This window comes from Anser cygnoides, chromosome 17 (assembly GCF_040182565.1).
Source record: "Anser cygnoides isolate HZ-2024a breed goose chromosome 17, Taihu_goose_T2T_genome, whole genome shotgun sequence".
NCBI lineage: Eukaryota > Metazoa > Chordata > Aves > Anseriformes > Anatidae > Anser > Anser cygnoides.
In genome coordinates, this window is record NC_089889.1 from 9,497,008 (window position 1) to 9,510,310 (window position 13,303).

Below are 13,303 nucleotides of genomic sequence, written 5' to 3' on the forward strand. Positions count from 1 at the left end.
TTCGGAGGTGGAGGGGAGGCTGCTTCCCTACAATGGCTTTGACCATCAGAAGCGGTGCGTGGGAGGGTATCTGACAGCGCTGGGGCTGTGCATTGACTGGCTGGGGTCACGTTTTTGTAAGTGAGAAGGTAGCAGCTGTCCTTTGTGGCATGCAGGACGCAGCATTTCAGGGGAAGTTGGGGATTTTTTTCCATACGAACTGCTCTGTGCTGTGCCACGCTGCTGTCCCACCCCCTCCCCCTTGTCTGCTTTCGGGGGGAAGGGGCTGGGTGCCCAGCAGGAACGCCAGCGCTGGCATGGGGAGGGAAGTCAGCCTCCGGTCGTGTGTAAGCTTAGCAGAGGCAAACCGGTCACGTTTGTTGCTTTAATTTTGGATTTGGTTCCCAGTTCTTTTAAATCTTCAAGGACGAAAGGATGGCAGCATCTGAAGTGGAGTCAGTATAATGCCAGGGTGTGGGATTTCTATAATTCAGTGCTTGTCTGGTTACTTTTTAGGAAAATGCTTGAAATTAAAGAAGTGGAGAGGTAATATGAACACGGTGGTTTTGCAATAAAACAAAATAATGAACAGTGCAAACTGGTTGTTGGTCAGATCACAGTCTTCAGGGGAAACTGTCTCTAATAGATGTCATTGTAAGGGTAATGCTGCACTTGGCACCAAAAATTAGATTTAATGCCATAAATGGAGATAAAGCATGTTGCAGCTGACAATATACTTCCAGACCATGTCCCTGGCTAAGAAGCTTGCAATGCAAGGCACAAATAGGTGCAGTATAGATAACTGCCTGGGGGGGGGCAGATTCTGCAAATGCTTACTCAGGCACTTCGCTTGAACCCAGTGTGACTGCTGGGGTAAGAGCTTGCACAATTCTGCCCGAGGAGCGGGGCTGGAGCCTTATAGCTGTTGGGTAAAGCAGAACTGCTCGGGGGGGTTATTTATTTTTCAAGTGCCTGGTGAGGCTGGTGTTAAGTAAAAGCCTGCTTCCGACCCTGACTTGTATGCCTGCTTATTTGCTGATATTCTTAATCACCTGTAATCTAGAATTGCAAAACTCCCGTGGATACGCTAGTGATGCCTTTGGTAAAGGTTCTCTAGCAAAAAAAAAAAAATCAACTGGATTTAAAAATCACATGCTTCTTTCAAAACGCTTAGCTACACCGTTCAGTCCTGCCAGCCTGGTGGGCTGAGGACATTTCAGAAAAGGTCAGAGGGCCACATTGAGTACTATGGGTCCAATTTCCTAGGCTGATTTGTTGCCTGAACACTTTAAAAGGAGTGGAGCACCTGCAAATCCCCTTCTGGGGATTCCCTTAAAATGTGGGGAAGCCTCCAACAGGTGTGTGGAGCTGGCATGGCCTTGGCCCTAGGTGGGGAGAGGTGTGGTTGGGACACGTCTGAACCTGCTCCTGGGCTGCAGCAGGGAGGCAGAGGCTGCAGTGGTAGCTGCTCCCAGCTCCTCTCAGTTCCCTGTGTGTAGGGAAGGGATGCTAACCTCCACAAGGCACTTCTGGAAGCTGTTTCCCCTTTCCTGCAGCCCATTGTGGGGAAGTGGGCAGTAGGACAGCATTTGACATCAGGCAAGGCAATTGCAGCTGCTTGTTCCCCCTCAGAGCGGCAGAGGGTTGGCTGCAGGGGCAGATGCTAATTGTATCAGGAAAGAAGTGGGAGGCAATAGAGCTGATTCAGATCCCTGGTTTAAAAATCCTTAGCCTGGCTGTGTGAATGCCTGATTAATATATTTTCTTCTCAGATTCATTTGCTTTGAGGTCACAGTTCAGAGGCTTGAGAGAAATTGGCCAAAACATTACAGGTCTAGCGGGACGTATGGCACATGCTCATTGCCTAGGTGCTCCTCATGTAAAAGGCTTTGAGAAAGCTAAGTCCCAGACAGACTCCAGTACTTCTGTGCTAGAGGAGGCTTTTGGCTGGGATGTTTGCTTGGGTAGGGGTTTGAATCTTTCCTTTTGGTAGGAAGCAGTTTGTTGGCTGGCACTAAAAAGTTATTCCTTCTGATGGGTCATTGGATCTTCTTTGTAAAGCTTATTTAAAAAACTTACTGTTCAGGGGATAAACAAAGCATTTCTTTTGGTTTTGTTTAAAAAAAAAAGCATAAGCACTTATTTTGAGTAGGAAATGAATTATTATTCATATGAAGTCAGTCTCTGCAGTGAATGAACAGAAAAAAAGCCAAATTGAGAGAGTACATCAGTTCTACTGAGGGCAACGGGCTTTTAAATTCTGTTCATCCCCAGAAGTCTTAGAGAGGAATAAGTTTTCTCCCTCCTGCTTCTTGTCAGAGGATTTGGCAGAAAGAAATCTACCTCCTTCTCAATCTAGTTTTTAGAATGCATGTGCTCTTTAAGAACAAGTCAGCATGGTAATCCTGTTTCATGTTAACTGCTATGAAATATGGTGTTAACTTTTTAGCCCTATAGTGGCAGGAAATGGGATTTAAGATTTTTTTCCTTGAGTATGGAAGAGCTTAGGAGCAGGATTTCAATAATAAAATTCCTTACAATCCTCCCTCTGAGTCTATTCCCCTAGACTAATCTTCTTTCAATTCGTATCATTTGTCTATTACGCAATTTGGTGTATGACTAACCATGATAGTCTTTAAATGCAAGCTGATGCTTTAGATCCCAGTGCTGGCTTTGACTTAAGAGTCCATAGAGCCAGCTTATTTTGATTTGTACTTTGGTTTTCTAACTTGCTGGATTCTTTACTTTCTCCAGAATTCTCAGCTGTGCACATACTTGCTTTGTCCAACCATTTCTACATATTTGCCCTATCACTGTAATCAGTTCATTCTCTGGCATGTGCCCATTCCTATCTGTTTTCTCTGTCTCTTTCCACACAGACTTTGCACCATGTTCTGGGGTGTCCTTCATAAACACAACAGTCATTCCTTCACTTTAAACTACTCCAGAACTTCAGAGAGTCACCAAAATAGTCTCAGACTGCATCCACACAACTGCTGGTGTGGCGTCTGTTTGTGCGTGAAGACTCTCTTTAGAAGGAGATCTGTGTTCCAAAACTCCCTGCGAACACTAGTCCTACGAGAATATTTGAAAACCGCTGGGCAGAAATATTTTTTTTCCTGACTTGCATCAAACTGAGATCCCAGTAAATAAGAAAGCATCATGCTCTTAGGGAGATGAAAGTGAGGAATATCTATTATGACTTGCACGAAAATCTTCTTCTGGCTGTTCTGTTGAAGAAGATGCCTTTCTGCTTCCCTTAGTATACCTTTCAATGTTTGATTAATTCTTCTGGAAGAGTCATATGATAAAGTTCTAAGGAATATTCCAGAAGAGAGGAACTTTGATGTTTCGCTGCTTTGTCTTGCTAGATACCAGCGGTTACATTGAAGCCTCTGGTTGTACAATTCCCACTTGTTTTTAGGCTCAAACCTCCATCATGTGTCAGTCTTGCTTTCCAGGTCTACATGCCCTTACATCTGAGGGGAACTTGTGACTGATGGAGGGTTTGATACCAAGTGCTCTCAAATCCTATTGAAATGAGTAGGTTGAGAGTGCTCATTGCGAAGATCGGGCCCAACAGCTGAGATGCAATTTGCAGATCAGATCAGTCATTCCTGCACTTGGGTCACAGAGCTTTGGAGAGAAGCAGTGTGGTCTCATTCCCTGTCAGGGACAGCTTTGAGCCTTCTCATTACATTGATTATTACTTATTAAACACAAACATAACATATGCACTCTTTCTCTCATTTAAATATATTGGTATAATAGCAGACATGAGTGTGCCTGTGTGGACTAACTGAACACATTTATACTTGGTGCTCAGTTACAGCAGCAAAAAGTAGGTTTTGGTACTTAGTGCTGAATAGCAGAGGCCAACTCATCAAGTTTTCCAGTTGCAAATATGCTATGTCTGAATTTCTTAAATAGTGTGTGTCTATAACAGGCACAGAGACATGACAGCACATGTGGAGCACATGAAGGGGAAGACACAGGACATGAATTTTTCTGCAGGTTTTAACAAAGCCAGAATTTTCTGTGCCCTCTGCTCTGCCACTCAGAATGGAAGCCCCTGGGGATTTGTTTCTAGAGTCATCTGAGAGCTGCCAGCACAAAATGAAAGCCCCAAGGGTTTCTCCAGTCACTGAAGGGGCACCCAGTGCCTGTAAATGTGAAAACGCAACTAAGCTGCACTTTGAAAGCGAGAGGACAGCAGCCTGGCACAGTCTCTGGGGAGTCACTGAACAGTTGAGACTGATGCAATGTGGAACTCATGAACTTGTGCTTAAAGAAGTAATTTGTTTAGCCAGTATGTGACTTCCTACATGTTGGTGGCTGTTGGGCCCCACATCCCTGCCACCTTCCCCATGTCTGTCCATAAGGCAGCTTCCCTTCAGGAGGGGCAGGACACCTGATGTGACAAAAAGCCTGCTGAAAAGTCCCTGATGTGACACAAAGTCCTCCTCCATTGCAGACTTGGGCCCGTGGGATGCCTGGCTCTAATGGAGCAATGTGGGCTTTCCTCTGCTATCTTTTTAGGGGGACTGCCACCTGTGTGTGTGTGGAGACAAAGGTCTGCATGGCCTCTGTGGGGAATTTCACCAGGAGTCTGCTCCCACTTTTGGCTCCATCAGACAGATATACAGGCCTTGGATGTGAGTGATGTTGCTGCCCTCCCCAGCCGCCTCATGCGGCTCACCTTGCGTGAGTGGGGCAGAGAGCGCTGCAGGAGGGCGCTGGGGGGACCATGGGCAGTGCAGGGGGTCTGGCTCCAGCCCTGGGCTGTTGGGACCCCCGGCAGCAGGGCTGCTGTGTGGCTGCGGTCACGGACAGTTGCACCTGATGTGTGGGAGCTACCTGGCACCTTGTGGATGTAGCTGCCCATTGATTTTCGTGGAATTGATTCATAGAGCTATTTAATGGAATTGATTCTTTTTACAACTTTTTCCCCTCTTAAAGACCAACTGTTTTTCTTGAGTGATGGCTACAAGTTTGTGTTTATGTATTAATATACTCACGCACCCACGGCCCTGACTGTATTCCTTCTACTCACACTGCAAAGGAAAGTTTCAATCTCAAATGCCATCTTAAATTTTAATACTATATTTGATGTATGACCTGGAATAAATTAAACGTGCTAGAACTTGTGAGATGAAATCCTAGTGGTGGGTATAACCACAAAGCAGTGTTCTATTAAGCCAAGGACTGTTGAGAATGTCTGTTGTGGTTGTGTCTGGGTTACGAGTGGCTCCCTTTGGTTTAGTGTAGGTGGATATTTTTATTCTGCCTGGCTTGTGAACAAGGGGATGAAAATTCAAAATTTACCTATGAGAAGTGTAGGACTATGCCGAGTTTTCCTTTACAAGCCCATAGGTAGGAACCACATTTTTATCCTAAAACCAATATTTTTATTGTACTTAATCTCTTTCATTGATTGTTGCTAACTGGCTTCCATTAAGAAAATCTGGTATTATGTGCCTGGAGGAATACTATGAGAAAGACTAAATATTATCATTCTTTGTCACTGTTTTGTACCTCATAGGTCAGTTCTGCCAGTAAGTTTAACTTGCCACAAATTTCTTTTATGTTTTTAGGATTCATTCTTTTTTCCTTCCTTTCTCTCTTTCTTCTTTCAAGAAGCACCAAAATAAATTTGGGCAAGGTCCTAGCTCTTTGTGAGAATCCTGAACGGATACTGCACCACCCAAACTTCCAGATCAGAGAGACTTAAAAATGTTGCTGAGGGGTTAGGATTCTGCTAACAACTGCCTGTCAGGATACACTGAAATACATAATCTCTGAAATAGCCAGCACCCAAGTCATACAAGGTATTAATAATCCAGAAGTATCTCCTTGAATGGCAATGCCAAACCAACAGGACATCAACAATCACAGTTGTTCCGTGTGATCCCTGTATGAAATTTAGCTAAGCAATTTGGCAGCTGTACGTACTACTAACTGCAGCCCTAAGCATAGTACATTTTGGTAATCTAGTTATCACCAGAGAAGTGACAGAGATAGTACAAGCCAACACCCTGTTTGAATAGAAAAGCTCTCAGCTTCATGACTGCATATCAAAACTTCCACCCTTGCCCAGCTATCATTTGTAGCCATCTAAAAACTGATGAGAATCCAGCAGGGCCCCCTACTGTGCATTTAACTTATACTGGGAGTTTAACAGGATGGCCAAGAATAATATCATTAGCATGCTGAATGTGCAACTGCTGTAGAAGTGGGTTGTACATGTGAACAAAGCTTAGTAGGAAAACTGTAGATGGTACGTGCATGATGCAGAGCAGATAATAGCAGTTCATCCGGTTGTCTTATATCTACAACTCTAAATCCCACATGCCATTAGTTTTGGAAAAGGACTCCAAATGTAAGCAAATTGCCTTGACCCAGATTTTAAACTGGTAAAGGGACTTGAATTCACATGCAAGATGATATGGGCCTTTTTGCAAAACATGGTATTTAAATGTGGCTTGCTTAGAGAGGCTTCCAACAACAATCAACCTTAACCATGTGTCCCAGAAGACAGCTAAGACTTTATTCAACATCTTAGTGATCCTAAATGGCAGTCTTTGAGAGGGAAAACTATATCATTACTTTGTAAATTAAACCTGCAGCAGTTGAATTATACTGTAGTTTTACAGAGGTGTTTTATATACCACAGCCACATTGTAAACTAGATTTTGTTTGCTTGGAATTATACTAGTGATTTGTAGTCTCTCTGACAGATGTGTATGTGTTTCTCTCTAACCATCATATGCCCTAAGCAATTATGCGGAGTTAACAAAACCTACAGAGAAGGCAACTGCTCTTATCTGTCTTGCCCCATGCCAAGTCTTTGCCTTCCAGTCTCTGCTGGGAAATAGTAGAAATTCCAGGCATTCTTTGGAAGGGAGAGGGTTAAGTTTAAAGAGAAGGGTATCTTGTCTTTCACCACTACTGGGGTGGAAAGTTTTTAACTGTGCCTGCTTCCTAAAGGTGCTTCGTTATGGATGTGATGATACAGGTTTGACATGTCCTTGTAGGATAGCTTGGACATTAAGGATCTATACTGCCGAGGTTTTTCCTTGTCATATGGACAGATTCTGGCATCATGACTCTCAGGGTATCAGAAGAAGCATTTACGTGAGTATATGAGATTTCATAGTTGGTGGTACATATACTCCTCTATAGCAAAGACTATAGATAAAAGCATTGTTTATTTTAGGGAATGCAAAGCCCTAAAGCTTTCACTAGGTGCAGTACAAGCACAGTCTCTTCCCTGAAGATGCCACAGTCTAAATGGACAGGATAAGCAAGGTGAGAAAGGAAGCAAAGCCATGAAGAGATGCATTTGAAGCCAAGGTAGTGTGACAGATACAGAGGACTAGGAGAGGGAGAGAACCTTGAGTTCCAGTTTACCTTGCTGCTAGAACAGACTACTGTTATCATAGCACTCTTTTTTTTTTTTTTTCATCCTTATTCTTCCAACTAAATTAACTTGCCTTGCCTCAACAACTGACACAATCCCTGCAGAGTCTTCTGGTATACTTCAGCTGTTCCAGAGAACTGGACCAGCAAGCACACTAACAAGTTACTGCACACTGACGGATCACTGCTTACACTCAATATGTGAGTCTTTAACTCATGGCAGAGGAAGGTAACCAGACAAGACAGCTTTGTGCCCAGGACAAAGGCAGCCACACAAATAGAAGTTGCTTTTGGGTTTGCACAGCTACATGTCAGTCTTGCTAGTTCTGGAGATGCTTACCTTCTGTTTTGTTTCCTGGTGCTTCCCACAAGCAGGTGTTAGACAAGACAGTGCTAACGCCACATGAATCTGCCCTAGGTGTGTTCTGGGCATGCACGTGCATCTTACCTGAGCTGTGACTGAGCTGTAGCCAGCGCTCTGATTAAGTCATAATGGTGTAAGATGTTCTTGACTATTTAACTTACAAAGTGCAACATCATTCCCCAAGACCCCGTCCAACATCTGGGCACCTACCCTCAGAACACAGAGTGGAGACAGTTTTTATGGGTCTTCCTTGAGACAAAGTAACAGGAAGGTAAAACAAATACAACTTCTTACCACTCCATACTGCACAGAGTGGTTTTATCAGAAAGGTCCTGTGGTTGTCTGCTCTAATCTTGCTAGTTTAAATTTCCTTGCCAGACTCCTGTCTTACCAAGCATTTGAGGGATTGCATTTCTGCAGTGCTTGGACTTGGAAAGCTGTGAGACGGAAACAAATATTCCTGCTCCAGAACATGGTAAACTGGACCAAACAGTTACTTAGTCTTTGTGAGTTGCCTTGGTAAACTTAAAGACTTCCTTGTATTAAATGATGCAATAGCAAATTCTTCTCAAAAATAAAAATAAAATGCCTGTAATCAGATAATGGTTGCTCTGGTGCTAGTGGTAACATGGCATTGAATATCTCTTGGTTTGGCTTCCACAGTTCAGGGGTGAGGGGAACTGGAATGGTGTTTACTGAGCCAATAAACTTCTCACTAAACATAATTCATGGGCTCTAGCTGGCTAATAACCAGGACCTCAATGCACTAACAGTTGGCCTCATACATTTTAAAACAAAGCTTTATTTGAAGTGAAAACTTTAAGAAAAATAAACTTTAGGATTTAGTGGCCTCTAATATTATCCGCCTCCATAGGCCATGGGAGATCTCATAACCAAGGAGTGCATTTTTAAGTATTTCTATTGCAGTTTCTTTGACCAATGCTTGCTCCAAAGATTGCCTCAGCATCATTTTTTTGTTTGTTTGTTTTGAAACTTACAGGAATCCATACAGTTCTTTTAAAACAACACTATGCAGGGATATTTTCTCCCTATTTATGTTTAAAAGGAATTTCTGCTGGCCATTTGAGTGCTCCAGGCAATCAGTGGTTCTTCAGTTAAAAGAATAAGGTGAGGAGCTGAAACAAGGCTCTCTTAAGATGGCATTTTTGAAATTATTTCCATGACCTTTCTTGTAGTATTAGATTTCCTCCAGAGAGGAGAGATCTTCATCTGAACAGGTTTATTTAAACACTTGCTAGGTTATGAAGCAGAATTTTCATTCCTCACCTCATGAATGAAAACCTGTGCTTCTGCAGGTTGATTCAAGGAGTGCTTCTACTTGGGGCACTGCAGAACTTAAGATTTGGATTGGTTTCCAATCCCCATCCTTTGCATTTATGGGGAAGAGTACTGCGTTACATATTTGTTTAGTTTCTAATGAATGTGATTTAAATTCGTAAATAATCCCTAGCAGTTCTCGGAGGAGCGTGGGTGAGTGGTGGTTCTGCCCTCTGGTGCACGTCTAACTTGTACTGGGAGCAATGTAGTTCATTTTTAAGGACTGGGAATTAGTTAATTTAGATTTCTGCTAATGGTTTTACCTTGTCTGGTAGACATTGCCACTTTGTGCTTCAGCTTCTTCCTTGGATGGATGGAGAAACAACGCCTGCCTGCCTCCTGTCAGATGCTTTGAAGTCTGTAGATGAAAGATATCATATGAATGCAAAGTACTTGCCAGTTAATGTCAGTAAGTCATTTTGCTTGTACCTTGATGGAAAAAGCTTTATTGTAGGCTTACAATGAATAGATTTGCATATGCACCAGCAGTTCTTTCCCTTTTACTTAAGTCTTTTGGAGAATTATATTGACTACCTCTCAGAAAGATAAAGGGAGGTTAAATAACAAGCAATAAAAGATTATTAGAGGAAATATCTTGTCATGTGATACCTTAAAGATAATACTTGTTAATATTTTGAAAAAGAAAGAAAATAACAACTATGCACCTAGTCCACCAAGAGTTCCTGCTAAATACTATCTCCTCTTTCACGGATTATTTTCTGATGCAGAGCCAAACCTAGTTCCATCAATGCAGAGAGAAGTTCTATTATTGTACACTGATTTGATAAGATAATATAATCAGTGTCTTGGACCATTGATGCAGACCTCTACTGTCCAAAAACAACATTAGGTTATTAAATCAATTCTCCTATTTGTTACAGTAATAAGCTAAAATAGCATTATTTAGATACCACTTGTCTAAACTTAGATAAGTCATTCAACTGTATCTGTGTTTGCTTATCCACATTCTTCTAGTGCTTTTAAAAACCAACACAAATTCAATAGGTAGGTGTAGGCTTTGGATTTCCTGGTTTTTATTATTTGGTGTGGCAAGGTCTTTGCTGTCGTCTATTTGTATCTTGTCTGTTTAGCTCTGCCTCCCCATGAGCAGATGGGCAGTAAGGAAACGAGGGCTCCAGTGGATAAATGCATCATCAGCTGCTTTCAAGAGTACCCATGAAGCAGGCTACAAGTGAGATAGTGCCTGGGCAGCCAATCTGAACAGGTACCTACCAGCAATTTCTGCTAACACACAGACTGGGAGACCTGGGTTTGACAGTTAAACTGGCAGAGAGCCAAAATCAACAGATTGAAGAATATTCAGGTAGAAAGGCAGGGCTAAGTTTCCCCAGACTACAGTTGGCTTGAGGGACTTGGAAGCCCTCTGGCTCCTAGACATTCTAGGAAGAATGGGCCTTGCAAAATGCCCATTTCAAGTATAAATGCTATCCCAAAACTCCTAGTTCATAAGATGCTACAAGTATTTATAATTCTACAGGAGATGTGCTGTCTTATTCAGAGGTTGCAGAGAATAGGTTTTGTAGGTAAATTTTGATGGGCTCTTTTTAGCTGTAGAGACACAGATTATACAAGACAGTCTGATCTAGCCTGATGTTGAGGGACTATTGTGTCTAGTGAGATGTCTGTTTTTTTTTTGTTTTTTTTTAATATTGCATTCTATATTAACTTGGGCTGCAGACCACAATTTTGCTGTGGCCCCCTGTTCTGTAACACATTTATTTGCATGGGAACATCCTGCTTCTTGTATGTGTGAGGACTTCCAGGGTGAGAGCCGAACCCTGATCAGCTTTGATCCCAGTTCTGCAGTGGAACACAGAATTCTTTGAAAATGTAAAGAGCCAAGCTCTGCTGCTGTGTGCTCCCAGCATGCTGCTGGCAGGAGAGCGCAGGGCCAGATGGAGAAGGAAGGCTATTTAGCGGGCCGTGTGTTATTGGAACTTGCCATCTAACATTCCTCGCTTTCCCCAGTGTGTTCTCCCCCTTCCAGGGTGGAATGCAGTAATTGCCATACCAGAAAGAAGCCATGATCTGTCTGTCTAGTCTGGCATCCTCTCTCCAAGAGAGGCAAACACCAGATGCTTGAGGGAAAGGTACAAGAACTCCTAAAACAAACAACTAAGCAATAACTTGCCTATAGAGGAAGTTAGTGGTTGGCTTATGCCCGAAGGCGAGAGAGTTCCTAGCCTTTCCATGAGTGTTCTGTGTAGCTGGGTATTCTTCTTCACGTACAACACACTTGCAGTTAATCCTTTCTTGCTGACTCCATGCCTGTTTGGACTGGGGACCAAGGCACACCGCAGGTCAGCTGCACTGCTGTGCACTGTGCTGCAGTGGTTCTCAGTCTTCAACTTTCTGTGGGACAGGGAAAGCGAGATGTGATGTTGTTCCTTGGTGCATCACTGACATCGTTGCCTACAGAGCAGTGCTCACTCTGGGCAGCTGCCATTCACACCTCCTTTTTCTTTTCTTTCTTTTGCCAGCTTTGTTTGCTGACCTGTTTTCAGTCATCTGCCATCACTAGCCCTGCGTCTTGTGCTAAAGGCATGAACTGTGTTTGCCAATGTGCTTTTTCGTAGGGCTCAGTTTTGCATATCTCTGTCCTCTGTCTCAGTCCTTTCGACCTCTGTACAGCAGTCTTTGCACACTGTACGTGGCCTTATGCTGTGTCTCATCTCTTCCTGCATGCTAGGCCTGGTTAACGTAGTAGATGTCCCTGGTCTTTCAGTAGATTTTCCTGGAGAGGGTCCTGAGAGAGCGTGTTCCAGGTGGTATTACCAAATGATGGGATTTACCCTGTCCAGTAAAGTGGGATCGGATCTCTCTCCTACTCCTCCCTTCTAAACACAGGAGCAGGAGGGTGGTTCCACTGGTGCAGAATCAAGGCCGCCAGTAAAGGACCACTGAGCCTCTACTGCAAGGCAAGGTAAGAACTAGCATCCAGTTCCCTCCCTCCTGGTGTTCTCCAGTGGCTAAATCTTTCATCACAAGCTGCAAATACGGACAGCATGTCCTGCTGCACAGGAACATTGCTGGTAACTGGTGTGAAATAGCCTCCAGCAACTGAAAGCAAGAGGGAGAGAGGCCTGCCTAGAAATGAGAAAGACCTCAAGCAATATCTTCATTCTCTGGTGCTGATGTGGAAGTCAGTATTATGCAGGACCTGTGTTCACCTCAGGGATGAGGAAGGGGAGAGTGCTTTTTTAATTATGTATTGCTAATTCTTTCCCAACCAGCCAGCCTGGGATTTCCTTGCATTCTGAGGTGATGCTTTCATCTGTCTCCTGTTAAACAATCTTTACTTGCTTGAGAAGTCGGTTTCCCCTCCTGTAGAAGACTGCATCAGAGCCAGAGTGTTGCTTACTTAACATTTATAATCAAAATTCTTTATCCCTTTTTTTTTTTCCTTCTCCCACTCAAAAAGAGGAGCGTGTATTTCTGTGGAGGAAGATCTTTGGGGTTCGGCCTATTTAGCACCCATATTACCAGGTGCTCTCGCCTCAAGCAGTTGGTCAGTCTCCCTGTTGCTAGCTGGACTTCTGTAGTTCTTTTATATAAATACAAGAGACATTATTATATAGATGTGACTAGCAGGGAAAGAATCGTTTATCCTGGTTCTGATTTCCCCTGAGATGTCCCAGCAGTTTTACGTAAACTGCAGTAGAAAAGTTAAGTCTCTTTTCCTAAGTGGCAGCTAGAAATTTACCATTGCTTGCCACTTCTCATCTGTGAAATGATCTTTGCTGAACACTTAGGATGAAAAAATGTTGTGGCCATGCAGCTGAATTGTGGTGTTGTATGGCCATGCACGAAACTATCTACAAAAGGTTTGGATTGCTTAGGTAACCTGGAAACATACCAGTTGCTTACAAACAGCACAACAATGTTGCCCTAAAGCTTGAGAACTATCTGGTAGGTAGGTAGATTTAGGTCATGGAAATGGTGGAAGTCAAATCTAGATGTAGGTCCATAAGCAGCCTGTTGTACAGATGTGGCTGGGGTCTGGTGTCTGTCATTTCACTGCATGAAGTAATACCATGAGTGTTTCTCATGCACTGCTGTCTTTTCCCAATTTTTATGATATCAATGTCCTTTTTCCTCACTTTTGCCTGCTAATGCTTTTGTTCTTAACAACACATGTGCTCTGGTACATTGAAACACAAGGCAAATGTAGAGACAGAATTC

The 13,303-nt window shown here is 43.2% G+C and overlaps 1 protein-coding gene across 1 annotated transcript in view; it reads left to right on the plus strand.

The window, feature by feature from the left end:
- Positions 1-12,025: 12,025 nt before the first annotated feature.
- HIC2 (HIC ZBTB transcriptional repressor 2) overlaps positions 12,026-13,303 on the plus strand; it is a 59,270-nt gene continuing 57,992 nt past the window's right edge. Inside the window, exon 1 of the mRNA XM_013173552.3 lies at positions 12,026-12,044. The gene's annotated coding sequence lies outside the window, so the exon portion shown is untranslated. The remainder of the gene's footprint in view (positions 12,045-13,303) is intronic.